Source organism: Aquarana catesbeiana, linkage group LG02, assembly GCF_042186555.1.
Source record: "Aquarana catesbeiana isolate 2022-GZ linkage group LG02, ASM4218655v1, whole genome shotgun sequence".
NCBI lineage: Eukaryota > Metazoa > Chordata > Amphibia > Anura > Ranidae > Aquarana > Aquarana catesbeiana.
Window position 1 is genome coordinate 648,333,025 of NC_133325.1, and position 17,939 is coordinate 648,350,963.

Genomic DNA, 17,939 nt, shown 5'->3' on the forward strand with positions numbered 1-17,939 from the left:
ACCGAGACTTCGACCTACAAAGAAAAAGGTTAACGGACCCTTGGTTTAATAAAACATGAGAACTACGGAGAAAGGATAGGGAACTGCGATTCACGGCCGTAGATTCCCCAATCCTAAGGGCACCAAAAATGCGACTGAGAAAGCAGCTCTGAAAAGAAAGAGCTCAAATTCTAAGCAACATACTTCTTGCAAAATTGTGAAAAGCTTAAATAACAACGCGACCGATATGGGGCGCCTATTATCTTGGGAAGGTTTTGACCTCCTGAAACCTTTAATAACTTGCTTAACCTGAAAAAAGGAAGTAAGAGAAGGTAAACCTGTGAATTTCATAAAAAATGATACACCCGCTAAAATCTTGCTTACAGACGCTGGGCTGAGGTGTGACTGGATCAGAGAGGACGTAAATGACAAAGCAATGTAAGAGGACACATTCAACTTGTCCAGACCTAAACCTTGACAAAAGGAAGACCATCTGGACCACGAAAGCCTATAATCCAACCACGTCTTCTTTGACACTGAATTTCTGAGTTTTATCATTTCCGAATTAAGCCCCAGAGGAAGTCTGGGCAAGGAGACCCATGCTGATCCGCTGTTGGAGCCAATTCCCAAAATTTCTCGAACTGTGTACGAGACAAAGCGTTGGCAATATTATTACATACACCAGCTATGTGTTCAGCCTTCAACCAAATATTAAAGCGCATGCAGTGAAGGACAAGAAAACGTAGAAGCTTAATGACAGGTTCTGATTTAGAAGATAACGTATTAATGGCAAAGAAAACACCTTTGTTATCTGTGTGAACTTTAATTCTTCTGTTCGTGAAGACATCTTTCCAAATTACCAAAGAAACTATGACCGGGAATAATTCCAGAAGGACAAGGTTCTGAAGAATATCCTTCTGCAACCATTTCTCATGCCATTTGCTAGCACACCAATGACTATTCATAAATGCTCCAAAGCCCGACGACCCAGCCGCATCTGTAAAGAATTCCAGTTGGTGGTTATCAATAAAGTCTTGCTGCCATTCTGTGGCAACATTAAAGTTACACAAAAAGGAATCCCAAATCCTAAGGTCTTTCCTAATACCCTTGGAAATACAAATATGGGAATATGGGTTCTTGAGACCTCTGATGGCCAGGGAAAATCTGCGAGAGAATACTCTAGCCATAGGAATAATTCTAGCTGTGAATGCAAACAGACCCAGTAACGATTGAGCCTCCTTCAGAAGAACCTTCCTTCTTAATAGAAAAGATGAGATCAGTGATCTCATTTTCTGTATTTTGAGCAATGGCAGTCTAAACTCCATAACAGCAGAATCTATGGTAATTCCAAGAAATTCAATAGAAGTAGAGGGAAAAACCATTTTCTCATGTGCAAGAGGAATGCCAAAGTATTCGCAAATATTGAAAAACATCTGCAGAGATTCTAAACAAGCAAGAGATCCATCTGGGCCAATGAATAAAAAATCATCCAGATAGTGGAGAAAACCTCCCTGGGGTAACGTTTCTGACAAAACCCAGTGCAAAAAGGTGGAGAAAACTTCAAAGTAAAAACAAGACAATGAAAATCCCATGAGCAAACATTTATCAAAGTAAAATTGCCCCATAAACTGAAAACCTAATGGGTTGAAACCCTGAGGGTGAACTGGGAGAAGCCAAAGGGCCGATTTAATATCAGCCTTAGCTAATAGGGAGCCTTGTCCAAAATGTCTTAACCTCCCTGGCGGTATGATTCTTTCTGATTTTAGGTGCTGAAAGCGGTACAATTATTTTGCATGGAAATTTGGCGTTTTATATTGTAGGCCTGTAATTCTTAACAATAACACACTTAAATCTGTCCAAACCAGAGTCTAGTAGATATCCCGGGTATGATAAAGTTTGAAACACAAAAACATAAATTATAATATAATAAAAAAAAAATAATAATTAAAAAAAATAAAAATAAATAGTAATAAAATACATTTCCACACGATTCACTATCGCTCAATTCTGCAAGTGTTCTAATTTACTATCGCTGTTTTCTAGCTGGTCTAAAGCCATTTTTGACGTAAAGGGACACTTTTTGGTTGCTATGGACAATCTCCAGTTTCCAGGCAGAAAGAACAGTATATGCAATATAAAACTGCATGCAGGGCATGGGCCAGAGCACTGGGGACAAATGGGATGTTAAATGATTTCATACAGTACTGTAATCTGTAAGATTACAGTACTGTATGTGTTATGCTTTTTACATTTTTTTTAATTTGCCGCCAGGCTCCACCCCCGTGCATCGCGCCGCTCGCAGGGAACGGAGCCTGGCACAGAGAGGCTTCGGAACAGGACACAGCCCGTGGACACTGCGGGTGACATCACAGGATCCCGGGGACAAGGTAAGTAAGGAGGCACCAGGATCCTGCGATGCAATCCCGAGTGTGGCTCGGGGTTACCGCTAATGGTCCTGAATTTTAACCCCGAGCCACACTCGGGAAAACCGCCAGGGAGGCTACCATGACCAAAGCTTCATCAAATGAAGAATAGCACACCAGAGCTTATACATCAGAGACTTCATTGTTTTAAGAAAAGTCTAATGGATAAGAAAGGTGGTGTATCATACGATAACCACCACTTTCTTGTTTAGGAACTATTCCCAGCGAAGAAATCTGAAAGTTCCGAAATGGAAGAGCAGAAAAGGGGCCTGCAATCTTGCCATCTGCCAGTTCCTTGGAGATTTTATCCTGAACCACCGAAGCAAATGTATGAGCAGATTTCAAATTTTTGACTACCCACTCCTTTAAATGACGGAACCAAAAAACCTTCCTTGAATCCTTCAATTAGCAGAGCCACCATCCTGCGATCGGGGTAGCGCTCTAACCATGGAAGCATTCTTGCTAGCTTCACTGGAGTCAGTGCCTTTTCCATGAGCATCCCTGGGAAGCGGCTGAAAATAGGATGCTGCAGAATTACAAAACACCAGCTGGCCGCATGGTTCCCATTACAATGGGAGCATTCGTGCTTATACCTGCAATTTGTTAGGAATCTGCATTGCCCTTCATTAAAGGCAAAGCAAAAGCCTTTATGGAAGGTATTTTGAGGATAAGACGCTAATCTAGGAGTGAACTGGGGTCTTGGCGGTAACATATGATTTAACCACAAACCCATGTCTTTTGACCCCCAATGTAATGAGGGGTGTACTGCTAACTTTTGATGAAAATTCTCATCATATGTACCATGCAGATCCTCCAAAATGGCGAAAGGCCTCCACAATTATATCTAAATGCTGGAATAAACCCGGACATTTCCCAGGAAAGCGTTCACCCATGACTGCTGCATAAATACAGAAAGCCTGTAACCAATTTTGGAAGGTTTGTGGGATAGCCCTTCTCCTATCCTCCTCAGACCTATCGCCTGTTTGCTTGTTAGTTTTAGACAAAAACTCCTTTGAAGCAGGTAAAAGTGATAATGTAGTGATAATGTATCAAGAAATTTGCCCCTCCAAATCTTATCCTTTACTGCGCTTAGGCAAATGAAAGCCTAATGGTGACAATACACATGACAGGGGCTCTTTAAAGGAGGATTCCTTGACCGTTAAAGCTGAGGGTCTGAGAGGCAAGGGGGGTTTAACCAGCAGTGGGGGGTTAATAGCCTTAGAGCGGAATAAAATTTCCCTATCTTCATCCTGTAAAGCAGGTTCACACAAACCTTGCCAAACTGAACCAACTTCATTCATAAATTTTGAACATTGTATATCATCCACAGCACCATAAGAATGTGCCCCTGAATTTATTATATCCATGTCATCATAAACTGTATTATCAGCACCAGTGTCCTGTGCCCTCTGATATTTTTTAACAGCAGCACCACTCAGCTGCATATTATGCTCTGCACCAATAACTTTTGCTCCTGAAAATTCACCAATATTCATTCTTTTGGATTATAAAACATCCCCTGCACCAGAGATCTGTGTTCCTTGTGTTTTCATAACATTATCAGCACCACTAGCGTGTGCTCCTTGTTGTAACACTTTAGATAAAGAATCAACTAAACACGAAAATTCAGACACAGGAGACAACATATGGTTCTCACCATCATTAACTGCTGTTGGATGCTCACTCACTTCTTGTGAAGGCTGAGTAGCGCTGCTCTTCCTCCTACGAGGTGCACTCTGTATAATTGTACCGTCGGCTCCCTCCCTGCTTGACAGGCGAGGAGAAGCAGCTGTTCTCAGACGCTTCTTCTGCCTTCCTGCTGCTATCTCATTTCGCCCCGAATGGGGCCAACCCTTCCTCCGCTTCAGGGGGTGTGAATGGATGTGGAGCCAAGCCGCTCTCCTCCTCTAGGCACTGCATTAGCCATTCCTCACCTCCCCAAAGGTCCTGGTATGGACTGGGGGGGGACCCACGCCATTTTTTTCAATGATTTTTTATGTATATTTCCAGGATCCAGTAATACATTACAGCCCTGAGCAATTTTAAATGCCATTTTTTCCTTTAGAAATGTCATTTTGCTGCGCCCCCCCCCCCCCCCCCCGGCACAATATTTAACCACTTGACCACTGGGCACTTAAACCCCCTTAATAACCAGACCAATTTTCAGCTTTTGGTGCTCTCACATTTTGAATGACAATTACTCAGTCATGCAACACTGTATCTATATGAATTTTTTGTCACACAAATAGAGCTTTCTTTTGGTGGTATTTAATCACCGCTGGGTTCTTTATTTTTTGCGCTATAAAAGAAAAAAGACAGAAAAATCTGTAAAAAAATTAATTTTTCTTCGTTTCTGTTATAAAATTTTGAAAATTAGTAATTTTTCTTCATAAATTTTTTTTGCCAAAATTTATACCGCTACATATCTTTGGTAAAAATAACCCAAATTAGTGTATATTATTTGGTCTTTGTGAAAGTTATAGCGTCCACAAGCTATGGTGCCAATATCTGAAAATTGATCACACCTGAAGTACTGACGGCCTATCTAATTTCTTGAGACCCTAACATGCCAGAAAAGTACAAATACCCCCCAAATGACCCCTTTTTAGAAAGAAGACATTCCAAGGTATTTAGAAAGATGCATGGTGAGTTTTTTGAAGTTGTCATTTTTTCCCACAATTCTTTGCAAAATCAAGTTTTTTTTTTTCTTTTTTTTTTCTTCACAAAATTGTCATATTAGCAGGTTATTTCTCACACACAGCATATGCATACCACAAATTACACCCCAAAACACATTCTGCTATTACTCCTGAGTATGGCGATACCACATGTGTGAGACTTTTACACAGCGTGGCCACATACAGAGGCCCAACATGCAGGGGAGCACCTTCAGGCATTCTGGAGCACCCATGCCAATTCTGACATTTCTCTCCTACATGTAAAAATCATCATTTATTTGCTAGAAAATTACATAGAACCCCAAAACATTATATATATATGTTTTTTTAGCAAAGACCCTAGAGAATACAATAGCGGTCATTGCAACTTTTTATCTCGCACGATATTTACGCAGCAATTTTTCGAACGCGTTTTTTTTGGAAAAAAAAAAATGTTTTTTGCTTAAAAAAAAACAAAACAGTAAGGTTAGCCCAATGTTTTTGCATAATATGAAAGATGAAGTTACGCCGAGTAAATAGATACCTAACATGTCACCTTTCAAAATTGCACACACTTGTGGAATGGCGCCAAACTTCGCCACTTAAAAATCCCCATAGGCGACTCTTTAAAATTTTTTACTGGTTACAAATTTTGAGTTACAGAGGAGGTCTAGGGCCAAAATTATTGCTCTCGCTCTACCGATCGCAGTGATACCTCACATGTGTGGTTTGAACACCGTTTTCATATGTGGGCGGGACTTACGTATGCGTTCGCTTCTGCATGCGAGCACACGGACAGGGGCACTTTAAAAAATTTTTTATTTTTTTTTACTGTTCATTTTACTTTATTTATTTTAGTTTGACACTTTTTTCCCCAAAAAAAATTTTTTGATCACTTTTATTCCTATTACAAGGGATGTAAACATCCCTTGTAATAGGAATATGGCATGACAGGTCCTCTTTACAGTGAGATATGGGGTCAATAAGACCCCAAATCTCACCTCTAGGCTGTGCCTGAAATTAAAAAAAAAAAAAAAAAAAAAAAAAAGATCCTGGCTTCGATCGTAGCGGTGAGTCGGTAGAAGCACCGGAGGGCGGCGGGAGGGGGGGACGTCCCCTCTCGCCTCCCGTAAGAAAGATCAAGCAGTGTAACAGCCGCTATGATCATTCTTATGGTGTAGGGAATCGCCGGCTGAAAAAGATGATATCTGAATGATGCCTGTAGCTGCACCCATCATTCAGATATCCCCGCACAAAGTCAAGGACGTCGTATGACGGAAGGCCGGAAGTGGTTAAAATGCTTTTTTTTTTTTTAACACAAAGTTGTCCATTTATACAATATTTATAACACATAGCATGTACATATCAAAAATGACACCCCAAAATAGATTCTCCTACTCCTCCTGAGTACGGCGATACCACATGTGTGAGACTTCCACAGCCTGGCCACATACAGAGGCAGAGTATGGCTGAGCATGGCTGGGTATGGCTGAGCATGGCCGAGTATGGCTGAGCATGGCCGAGTATGGCTGAGCATGGCTGGGTATTGCAGAGTATCGCCGAGTATGACTGGGTATCGCCGAGTATGACTGGGTATGGCAGAGTATGACTGGGTATCACCGAGTATTGCAGAGTATGGCTGGGTATTGTGGGGTATTGCAGAGTATTGCAGGTTATGGCAGAGTATTGCAGAGCATGGCTGGGTATGGCAGAGTATGGCTGGGTATCACTGAGTATTGCAGAGTATGGCTGGGTATCGCTGAGTATTGCAGAGTATGGCTGGGTATCACTGAGTTTTGCAGAGTATGGCTGGGTATTACTGAGTATTGCAGAGTATGGCTGGGTATCACTGAGTTTTGCAGAGTATGGCTGGGTATCACTGAGTATTGCAGAGTATGGCTGGGTATCACTGAGTATTGCAGAGTATGGCTGGGTATCACTGAGTATTGCAGAGTATGGCTGGGTATCACTGAGTATCACTGAGTATGGCTGGGTATCACTGAGTATGGCTGGGTATCGCGGGGTATGGCAGAGTATTGCGGGATATTGCGGGGTATTGCAGGGTATGGCAGTGTATTGCGGGTAATTTCAGGGTATTGCAGGGTATGGCAGAGTATTGCGGGGTATGGCAGAGTATTGCGGGGTATTCCAGGGTATGGCAGAGTATTGCGGGGTATTCCAGGGTATGGCAGAGTATTGCAGGGTATTCCAGGGTATGGCAGAGTATTGCGGGGTATTCCAGGGTATGGCAGAGTATTGTGGGGTATTCCAGGGTATGGCAGAGTATTGCGGGGTATTCCAGGGTATGGCAGAGTATTGCGGAGTATGGCGGGGTATTGCGGAGTATGGCGGGGTATTGCGGAGTATGGCGGGGTATTGCAGGGTATGGCAGAGTATTGCGGGGTATTGCAGGGTATGGCAGAGTATTGCAGGGGTATTGCAGGGTATGGCAGAGTATTGCAGGGTATGGCAGAGTATTGCAGGGGTATTGCAGGGTATGGCAGAGTATTGCAGGGGTATTGCAGGGTATGGCAGAGTATTGCAGGGGTATTGTGGGGCATACCAGAGTACTGTGGGGCATTGCAGGGCATGCAGAGTAGTGGGGATGGCTGAGCATGGATGGATGGATGGCTGGATGTCTCTGTGCAGCGCTGTGGGCACTACACATGCAGCCCACAACGCTGCAGCCATCCATCCATCCCCCTCTCCGCTCACAGTGTACCGATCGGTACACAGAGGGGAGGAGAGGAACCGGCGTCATCAGATGACGCCGGTTTGTTTACATGTGATCGCTCCGTCATTTGACGGAGCGATCACATGGTAAACGGCCGCGATCAGCGGCCATTTACCGGGATCTGTGATGCGCCGGGTCCTATGGACCCGGCGGTCACGGATGCTCTCAAGTGCACGCCCTAGGGGGCGCGCGAGAGCAGAATTCTGGGAGGACGTCCCTGGACATCCTCACAGAGTTAAACAACCGCCCTATAGCCGTCATTTGGCTATGGGCCGGTTGTTAAGCGGTTAAAGGAATGTTTCATTTTTATTGTTTCACTTTAAGCATTATTAAAATCACTGCTCCTGAAAAAACGTCAGTTTTTAAAACTTTTTTTGCATTGTTACATGTCCCCTGGGGCAGGACCCAGGTCCCCATACACTTTTTATGGCAATAACTTGCATATAAGCATGTCCATATCCCATAGACTTTAACATTGTTCACGTGTTTGCACAAATTTTATGTCTATTTGCATGTTCTGGTGCGCATCCCTAATAATAACACAATGAAGCAACATTGTATCTGTTCATTTTAACAACCCTGTAACGCTTTGTATACTTCCAATTAATTTCGCTTATCAAAAATTGGTCAAAAAACATTTTAGATCAATGTCTATAGTTAACCCTTGTGGGTGCAAAACACCCATTTCATATACCTAATGTGTTTCTTTCCTGGACACCTCTTTGACCTTATCCATCCCTCTCCAATGTCAATTAAGCCTCTCTATACCATAAAAACTCAGCAACCTAGGATCTCTATTGTGTTTTAATTTAAAACGTCGAGAAATGCAGTGTTTTTAAAGCCTTTTTTTATATTATTATTATGCTCCCAAATTCTGATTCTAAGCTTCCTTGTGGTCCTCCCCACGTATTGGAGCTGACATGGACATTTCAATACATATACTACATGGGTCGAATCACATGTTATCAGCATATTTTTTCTGCATGGTAACAGATTCAAAATAATTTTTCCTCTTTTATCTTTTTTTGTGAATTTGCATGCTATACATTGGTTACATCTAAAAAACCCTTTCAGATCCGGAAACATAAAAGTATGGTTAAACCATCAAACAATATAAATGTGCAGCCAAATAGACTCAAAGGTGGAGCTCACCTCTCACCACATCCCAAAAACAAATAACGAGAAAATATGGACCCCGAAAGAGGGGTGGTGACTCCAGGGATTTTATGGGTGGGAGGGAGCCAAACAGTAAAGAAAAGTATAAAGGTGAAGGATGACATAGTATATATAAAAATTGTAAACTTTATTCAAAATATCACAAAATGTAGAAAATTAAAAACAATCCAATGTACAGAAACTGCAAAAGATTCTTTACATACAGGTTCTACAAATGAAGAACTCATACGTGAATGATACATATGGAAAATTCCAACATGTTTCAGAATATATGAAACGTGAATTCCTTCTTCAGGGAATTTCCTGTGCAGTTATACAATGTAATCTGCAAGTGTATAAGAAGTAAAAATATACTAAGAAACAGAGTACAAAAATACTGGACATTTATAGTTTAGTGGGCATACAGGAGTTGGTTGGGGAGCTTGGGAAAAACTATAGCTGGTAAAAGTGACACATCAACAAAAAACAAACTTACTTGTTACACCATTTATAGTTGTTTATAAGAATCTAGGAGGATGCAATGTTCCGAGTGTAATGCTTGCAGTATTATAGGGCGTACACACGGTAGGACTTTGTTCAGACATTCTGACAACAAAATCCTAGGATTTTTACCGACGGATGTTGGCTTAAACTTGTCTTGCATACACACGGTCACACAAAGTTGTCGGAAAATCCGATCGTTCTAAACGCGGTGATGTAAAACATGTACGTCGGGACTATAAACGGGGCAGTGGCCAATAGCTTTCATCTCTTTATTTATTCTGAGCATGCGTGGCACTTTGTCCGTCGGATTTGTGTACACACGATCGGAATTTCCGACAACGGATTTTGTTGTCGGAAAATTTTATCTCCTGCTCTCCAACTTTGTGTGTCGGAATATCAGATGGAAAATGTCCGATGGAGCCCACACACGGTCGGAATTTCCGACAACACGCTCCGATCGGACATTTTCCATCGGAAAATCCGACCGTGTGTACGGGGCATTAATCTCCCAAATTTTAGAGGTAGTGAAGGAGAAAGGATTGGAGTGGATTGAAAACTCAAAGCATCGTTTGGTAGTGTTGTCCCATATCAATATTCATGGGTAACAGCATTTGAGACAGGCAGAGTCATAGAATGCATCCGGTCTATGCGGTCCATAAGGAACGGCTAAGTGGATACCTATGCCAAATCCTATGGTACAAGAATAATGCATAGTCACATATGCTATACTACAAATAAACTTTGGTGCATAAATCTATATATACGGGAAACGTGGCCTATATAGAAAATTGTAGGAGCTGGATAAACTCAACAATATATGCTACTTTCAAAAGGGAGGGAGGGGGAAAAGGGGAGAGAGAAGGTTTTATAGAGTAAAATGCTAAATCCATATATATGGACCTATGCTCTGTTGTATCCATGAGTATGGAACTGACAGGCATGTTAACACATTATGGCAAAAAGGGGGTTTAGGGCCTATGTATAGTATAGAAAAACTACATCGTTTTTGATGGCTATATAGGTGAAAAATTGCCCATGATTTATAAATAAGAAAGCAATTTACTAAATAAATATAATTAGTTACTTAGTATCTAGCAATAATTCAAGTATATATAATTGCTAAGACATAAAAAGAATAAAGGACCAAAAGAAAGAGCATAATAGCCAGTGCTTACTTTGTAGTTGAGAGTCTGCATACACCTGCTCCACAAGACACACCAAAGGTGTATGAGAGGAGACTGGTTTGTTGCCAGATTATAAACCAGCTGATTGCGAGGTGTAACCGCCCATAGAGGGCGGAGAACCTCGCAGCTGTAGGTGTTTTGGTGGATCAGAGATGTATGGGCAGAGAGGGGAGGGCGGTATCAGCTAGGCGATACACCTCCCACTGCTGACAAGTGTCAGCAAAGGAGGTGATACTATCACCTACAGCTTGTTCCCCCAGCGCAGCGGCGTATGATGCCACCTCACCGGCTGGCGCGGTGACATCAGACGTCCAAGCGCCGCCGACACGGAAAGAGAGACGCCAATGTAGCGAATCCGAAGGTCCGCCATCCAGCGCATGCACAGATGGCGGAGTGCTGCAGATCCCCAGGCATCCATGGTATGGCTCCACGCATAGATGCGTGGAGCCTACCCGTGCCGGGGGACAAAGCAAGGGCCGAAAAAAAAACCGACAGTGCCTGAATAATGCAAAGAAAGAGTGATTGATAATACGTTGGAATATTAAATATGGGGGATCAAAAACAGGTAATTGTAATAATGCGCAAGAAAATATGAAAAGATATTGTAATATTACATTGCATTTTCCCGATTTACATACCATATATACAGTTGGAAAATATTGAATGCATTTGTACAATCAACGAGTATTGGATACATTCGTAACATTGATATTCTGATGGGAATCAACAGGGTTATTGGTAAAATAACTTGAAACCCCATAGTCCTAATGCACATATCAGCAGACCAACCATATACTGAGATAGATGCTACACAATATATGTATTATTATACAGAACGAAAAGAGAGGAAATAAAAAACGGGTAAAAAAGGAAATTAAAAATAAGAATACAAAAAGTCAGGAATATAATGTCAGTGGTCATGTGGGGACTCCTACATATCGCCTTCATAGCCCCCTGATGTAAAACCTTGGAGGAAGGGTTTGAAACTTAGGATCTCATTTAATCCTGGGGGTGAGGTGGCGTTTAAAGTAAAAATCCACCTCATCTCACGTTGAAGAAGTAGTTTGTTTAAATCCCCTCCTCGAGGATTATGGTGTAGCCGATCCAAAACTAAAACTGATATTTTCGGAAAGGCATCACTGTGGACTGTAGCCATATGTCGTCCCCAAGGGAAATCTGGATTTTTGGTTTTCATTGCCAATATGTGGCGGTAAAGGCGTTTGCATAATTTTTGAATGGTTTTGCCCACATAATAACAGCCACATTCGCACTGTATAAGATAAATAACGAATGTGGTTTGACAATTGGCATAATGTTTTGCAGAGAATAGCCAGCCATTGGAAAGGTATGGATGCTTATTGGTGTTCATATAGCGGCAGTATCCGCAGGAGCCACATGGGAAAGTGCCTAAGGTATTACAGGGGTCTCCTCGAGTAAGGCCCCTGAATTCGCTTCTAACCAGCCGGTCCCCCACCGACGTGGTTCATCGGAAGGTGAGCAGAGGGTTAGGTGACACATAAGGGCCCACCACCGCATCATTGGTGAGGAGGTGCCAATATTTAATTAGAATTTGTCTCAGTTCCATATGTTCATTTGAAAAGGTTGTAATAATTCTGGTGTAAGGATTAGAAGCGGAGGTGGACCTATCAGACATTTGTAACAGATCTTGTCTATCTCGGGCTTTAGCTTTATTGAAAGCTTTTTTCAAACACTTATGGCTGTAGCCTCTATCTAGTAATCGACTCTTCAGGGATCTGGCTTCCCTGAGAAAGTCGTTGTTGTTAGAGCAATTACGTTTAATCCTCAAAAATTGGCTAAACGGGATTGAATTGATTAGAGGTCTAGGATGGAAACTTTTAGAATGTAGAATTGTATTGCCTGATGTGAGTTTACAGGCTAGATAATTATTAGGATCCCTAAATATCTCGATATCCAAAAATGTTAGAGATGGTCGTAGGCCATCGTAAATTTTAAGTTGAATGCGTTGTTATTCAAGACATCTAGAAAAGTACACAGTAATTCCACAGGTCCATCCCATAAGACGAGGATATCATCAATGTACCTGCGCCATAATCTAATATGGCGCAGGTACAGAGCGAGGTCCTCATCTTCCAAAAGGGTTTTCTCCCATTCCCCCAGGTACAGATTGGCGTAGCCAGGGGCACAGCAAGTGCCCATGGCTATGCCCTGTACCTGGAGGAATCCGGAAAAATCTTCACCTCCTGGGGGGGGGGGTCCAATATATTTCTAACAATTCTATTCCGTACTGATGTATTTTTCCTGTATATAAACCTTGGATGGGTTGGGAGTATTTTATTCAAAGCTTCATCCTTTAATAAAATTGCCCAGTATTTTTAATAAATCTTTCCATTTCTTTAAACTGAAAATTGAAATCTGTAATCAAACTGCAATTCATATCTGTATGTTTCTTCTTGTTTTTCCTCTTAGATAATAACTCCTATCTCTTTTTAGAAAAAAATAGATATCAATTAGTGTAACCCTTCTCAAAAAATGTTTCGATCAGTTTGTCAGTCTGATCGAAGTAATCAGAGTCCAGCAAGCAGTTCCTTCTGATCCTAGTGAACTGGCTGCTGGGGGTATTATATATCCACCTACGATGGTGGCAACTGTTACTAGAGATAAGACTGTTTCGATCAGTCTCTTTAAAATATGTTTTCGTGACAATCTTCCCATCCAGCTTAAAAAGAGTGAGATCAAGAAAGTTGATTTGTTTCCCACTATATTCACCTGTAAATTTCAAGTTGTATCTATAGCTATTCAGTTATTGTAGAAATTATTTCAGACTTTCAGGTGAACCTTCCCAAACCATCATCATATTATCTATATAGCACTTGTATAGTGCCATTTCTGATCATTTATGATAAATCTCCTCTTCTTCCCACTTTGCCATGACTAAATTAGCTACACTGGGAGCATATTTAGCTCCCATAGCAACTCCCATACATTGTTGGTAATACTGTTTACCATACCAAAAGTGATTGTTTGCCGTGGCAAACTCTAAAAGTTCCAGAATAAAGTTGATTTTTTTCCTCTTGAGGTCTGTTTTCTGATATAAGGCCCATTTTACTGCCTGTATGGCATCTTCCTGGTTAATGCTGGTGTATTGACATCTACTATCACCATTAAACTATTTCCACTAAAATTCTTAGAACCCATAAGTTTTATCAGTTCACTACTGTCTTTTAAGTAGGAGTAATTTTTTACTACTATTCCTTGGCGGAAGTGATCTATGTATTCACCTACCCTGGAAAAAATAGACTCAATCCCACTGACAATGGGTCTTCCTGGGGGTTTTGTCAAGCTTTTATGGACCTTAAGGGGGCGATAATAAATGGTGGGGACCCAAGGTGCTTTGGGAATTAAATTTTGACTTCTTTTTAGTAAGAATCCCTACTCTTTGACCTTTCTGTATGATTTTTTTAAATCTATGTTTCAATGTATGGGTAGGATTCCCAGGTAATTTTCTATATGTATCTTTAGTCACCAGAAGTCTCGACATTTCTCCTTCATAGTCCTGTTTGTTCAAAATAACTATCCCCCCCCCTTCTCGGCAGCTCTTATAATAGTATTATATATATATAATAGTATTTTTTCTATTTTCTAATCCTCTAATCCTGTTAGGTACCTGGTAGTAGAGCCTGACTTGTAGGAGAAGACCTCTCATACAACGCTGGTTCAGGAGCCACTGGAATAGGAACAGTGGTCTCCTGAGTGCAGAGGGGTAGGAGTGCCTGTTGGAGTAGAGTCTCTGATGCTGAAGAAGGGTAGAGATCCCTCAGGGATGGCTGGACTGCAGATCAGATGGAGACTGGAGGCAGCAGGCTGGAACACTGGAGATGCAGAGATCACTGAAGCTGAAGCTGATGGTGGAACAGCAATGACAAACAGCAGGCACAAGCAAGGTCAGACAGTCCGGGTCAGCAGGTAGGTGAGACAGGCAATAACGGCAGGCAGAGGATGAGTTGGTAGACGAGCAGCAGTCGGCAATGGTATCAGGCTGGAGCAGTAGAATAGTCAGGCAGGCCGGGTCGGGTAGGAGCGGGACGGATGGTCAGACAAGCCAGGTCAAATCAGGAACAAACAATCAGGTGCAGGTTACAGGAATCACAGAGCTGAGACGAAGCAGCAATGTGCCAGTGGCACAGGGGAACCTTTAAGCACTCTTTGGCGCCAAAACATCGCTAACGCGAACGCGCGCGCACGCGTGCTCGCACGCGCACTAGCGCCGCGCACCCGAGCGCCGCGCTGATGCCTGGAAACAGCAGGACTTTGCTGTAATGCTCGTACAGGGGCGCGCCGGTGCATAGGCGCATGCAAACGGCGGTTCCCTGACATTGCCCCCCCAAGGGGCAGCCTCCGGATGCCCACAAGCTTTCTCTTCTCAGGATGGGTAGAAAAATAGGTGCGGACTAAACGCCTAGCATGCACATTACTATCTGGTTCCCAAGAGTTGCTTTCTGGGCCATAGCCTTTCCACTTAATTAGGAACTGGGTTTGCCCCTGTCTTCTTCTGCAATCGAGGATAGCCTCAACCTCAAATTCCTCGTTACCATCAATCAAAACAGGTTCAGGAGGTCTAGTTCCTCTACCAGGGAAGGGATCAGGTACAGCAGGTTTAAGTAAGGACACATGGAACACCGGATGAATTCTGAGAGAGTCAGGTAAGGTCAATTCGTAAGAAACTTCATTGATTTTCCTCTTAACCGGAAAGGGTCCCATAAACCTAGGTGCCAACTTCTTAGAAGGACATGCTAATTTGATATTATTTGTAGAAAGCCATACCTGGTCACCAAGCTGTAACTTCAACTCCCCTCTTCTTTTTCGGTCGAAGATTCTCTTGCCGTTTGCCTGAGCCTTGGACACAGCCTCCTGCAACATCTGGTTGTTTTGACTGAGGAAATCCACTGTGCTCTGTACTGCCGGAACTGCAGACTCTGGAAGGAAATCGGGTAAAAAGGTTAGATGGAAGCCATAATTGGCGAAAAAGGGGGATTGACCGGTGGCAGAATGTTTAGCATTGTTGTAGGCAAATTCTGCCAAAGGCAGCAGGGATACCCAATCATCCTGTGAGAAGGATGTAAAGCATCTAATGTACTGCTCAAGGGTCTGATTGGTCCTTCTCCGTCTGTCCATTAGTCTGGGGGTGATAGGCCGAGGACAAGGCCAGTTTGATTTTTAAAGTTTCACTCAGGGCTCTCCAAAAGCCTGAGGTGAATTGTACCCCTCTATCAGAGATTATGTTCACAGGGACTCCATGAAGTCTAATGATTTCCTTGATGAATATATGAGCCGTTTCAATAGCTGATGGAGTTCCTTTTAATGGAAGAAAATGAGCCATCTTGGTTAAACGGTCCACTACCACAAAGATGGCAGAACACCCCTCAGAACATGGAAGCTCTACAATAAAGTCCATAGAAATCATCTTCTAGGGTCTATCGGTCACAGGTAAAGGTTTTAACAAGCCCCAAGCTCGATTCCTGGATGTCTTATTCTGGTTGCAGATAGGGCAGGAGCTGACATATTTTTCGCAAAAGTCTTTCAGATTGGGCCACCAGAATGTACGCTGCACCAACTCCAGGGTTTTGCGAACCCCAAAGTGACCTGCCAGTGGGTGATCGTGAAGAAGTGTCAAGACCTTGACCCGAACCTCCTCAGGGACAAAAATTTGGCTTCCTTTCCAGAACAAACCATCTCTGTTAGTCAAAGTAATTCCTGTAGGTCTGGCCGATTCAGAGGATGCTTCCTTAATCTGGGAGAGAAGGTCTGTTTGTAGGAGCAGGAAATTGTTTGCAGGTAAGATGTTGTCAGGAGTAGATAAGTCCTTTGGGTTGTCATGCATTCGTGACAACGCATCTGGTTTAATATTTCTTGAGCCTGGCCGATAAGTAATGTGGAAGGAAAAACGTGAGAAGAACAGGGCCCAGCGGGCTTGTCGAGGCTTTAGTCGTTTAGCAGATCGCAAGTACTCCAGATTTTTATGGTCCGTGTAGATTAGTACTGGATGCATAACCCCCTCCAACAGGTACCTCCACTCCTCTAGTGTCTTAATAGCGAGAAGCTCCCGATCACCAACATCATAGTTCTTCTCCGCAGGAGAAAGTTTTCAGGAGAAGAACCCCACAGGATGCATTACATCTTTACTGCCTCTGCGTTGGGAGAGTATCGCACCAACCACTATCTCAGAAGCGTCTACTTCTAAAATGAATAGTAAAAATGGTTCAGGATGGCTGAGAATAGGTGCTGAGGTGAATAGCCTCTTGAGTTTCCCGAAGGCAACTTGGGCTAGTTGATTCCAGGAGAAAACGGGTGTTCTGTTTGGTCAACTGCGTGATGGGTGCAATTATGGCTGAGAACCCCTTGATAAACTTCCTGTAAAAGTTTGCGAACCCGATAAACCATTGAACTCCCTTCTTGTCCAGGGGTACCGGCCAGTCCAGAACAGCGGAAACCTTCTGCGGGTCCATTTTGATGCCAGTTCAAGAGATTATCAACCCCAGGAATTGAATGCTCTGTTGTTCAAACTCGCATTTCTCTGCTTTTGCATAAAGTCTGTGTGAGCGGAGACGACCCAGCACCCGGCAAACATGTTCTCGATGTAGGTCCAGAGATTCTGAAAAGATCAAGATATCGTCCAGATAGGCGATCACGAACACATCTAGGAAGTCTCTGAGAACATCATTAATCAGGTGTTGGAAGGTCGCAGGGGCATTGCAGAGTCCGAAGGGCATAACAAGATATTCATAATGCCAAATCGGGTCCGGAAGGCTGTTTTCCACTCGTGCCCGACCCGTATGCGGATCAGATTATAGGCCCCTCTTAGATCAAGTTTTGTAAAAATAACGGCAGTCCTTAATTTCTGAAATAGTTCAGGTATCAAAGGTAGGGGATACCGATTCTTGACCGTGATCTTGTTCAGTTCTCGATAGTCTATACATGGCCGGAGGGACTTGTCCTTCTTAGCGACAAAGAATATTCCGGCACCAGCTGGGGAGGTGGAGTGGCGAATGAATCCCTTGGCCAGGTTTTCATCTATATATGTCTTTAGTACTTCTTGTTCCTTTTCAGATAAAGGAAAAATGCGTCCGAAAGGAATTTCGGATCCTGGTAGCAGCTTGATGGGGCAGTCGTAGGGACAATGAGGTGGAAGAGAGTCTGCCCCCTTTTTACTGAAAACATCGATGTATTCATGATAATGATTAGATATGACCTGGTAATTTTTCTGGTCGGTGTCCAGACAAAGCAGAGTGGCTGAAGAGTCAGGATCTTTCACCAAACAATGCTC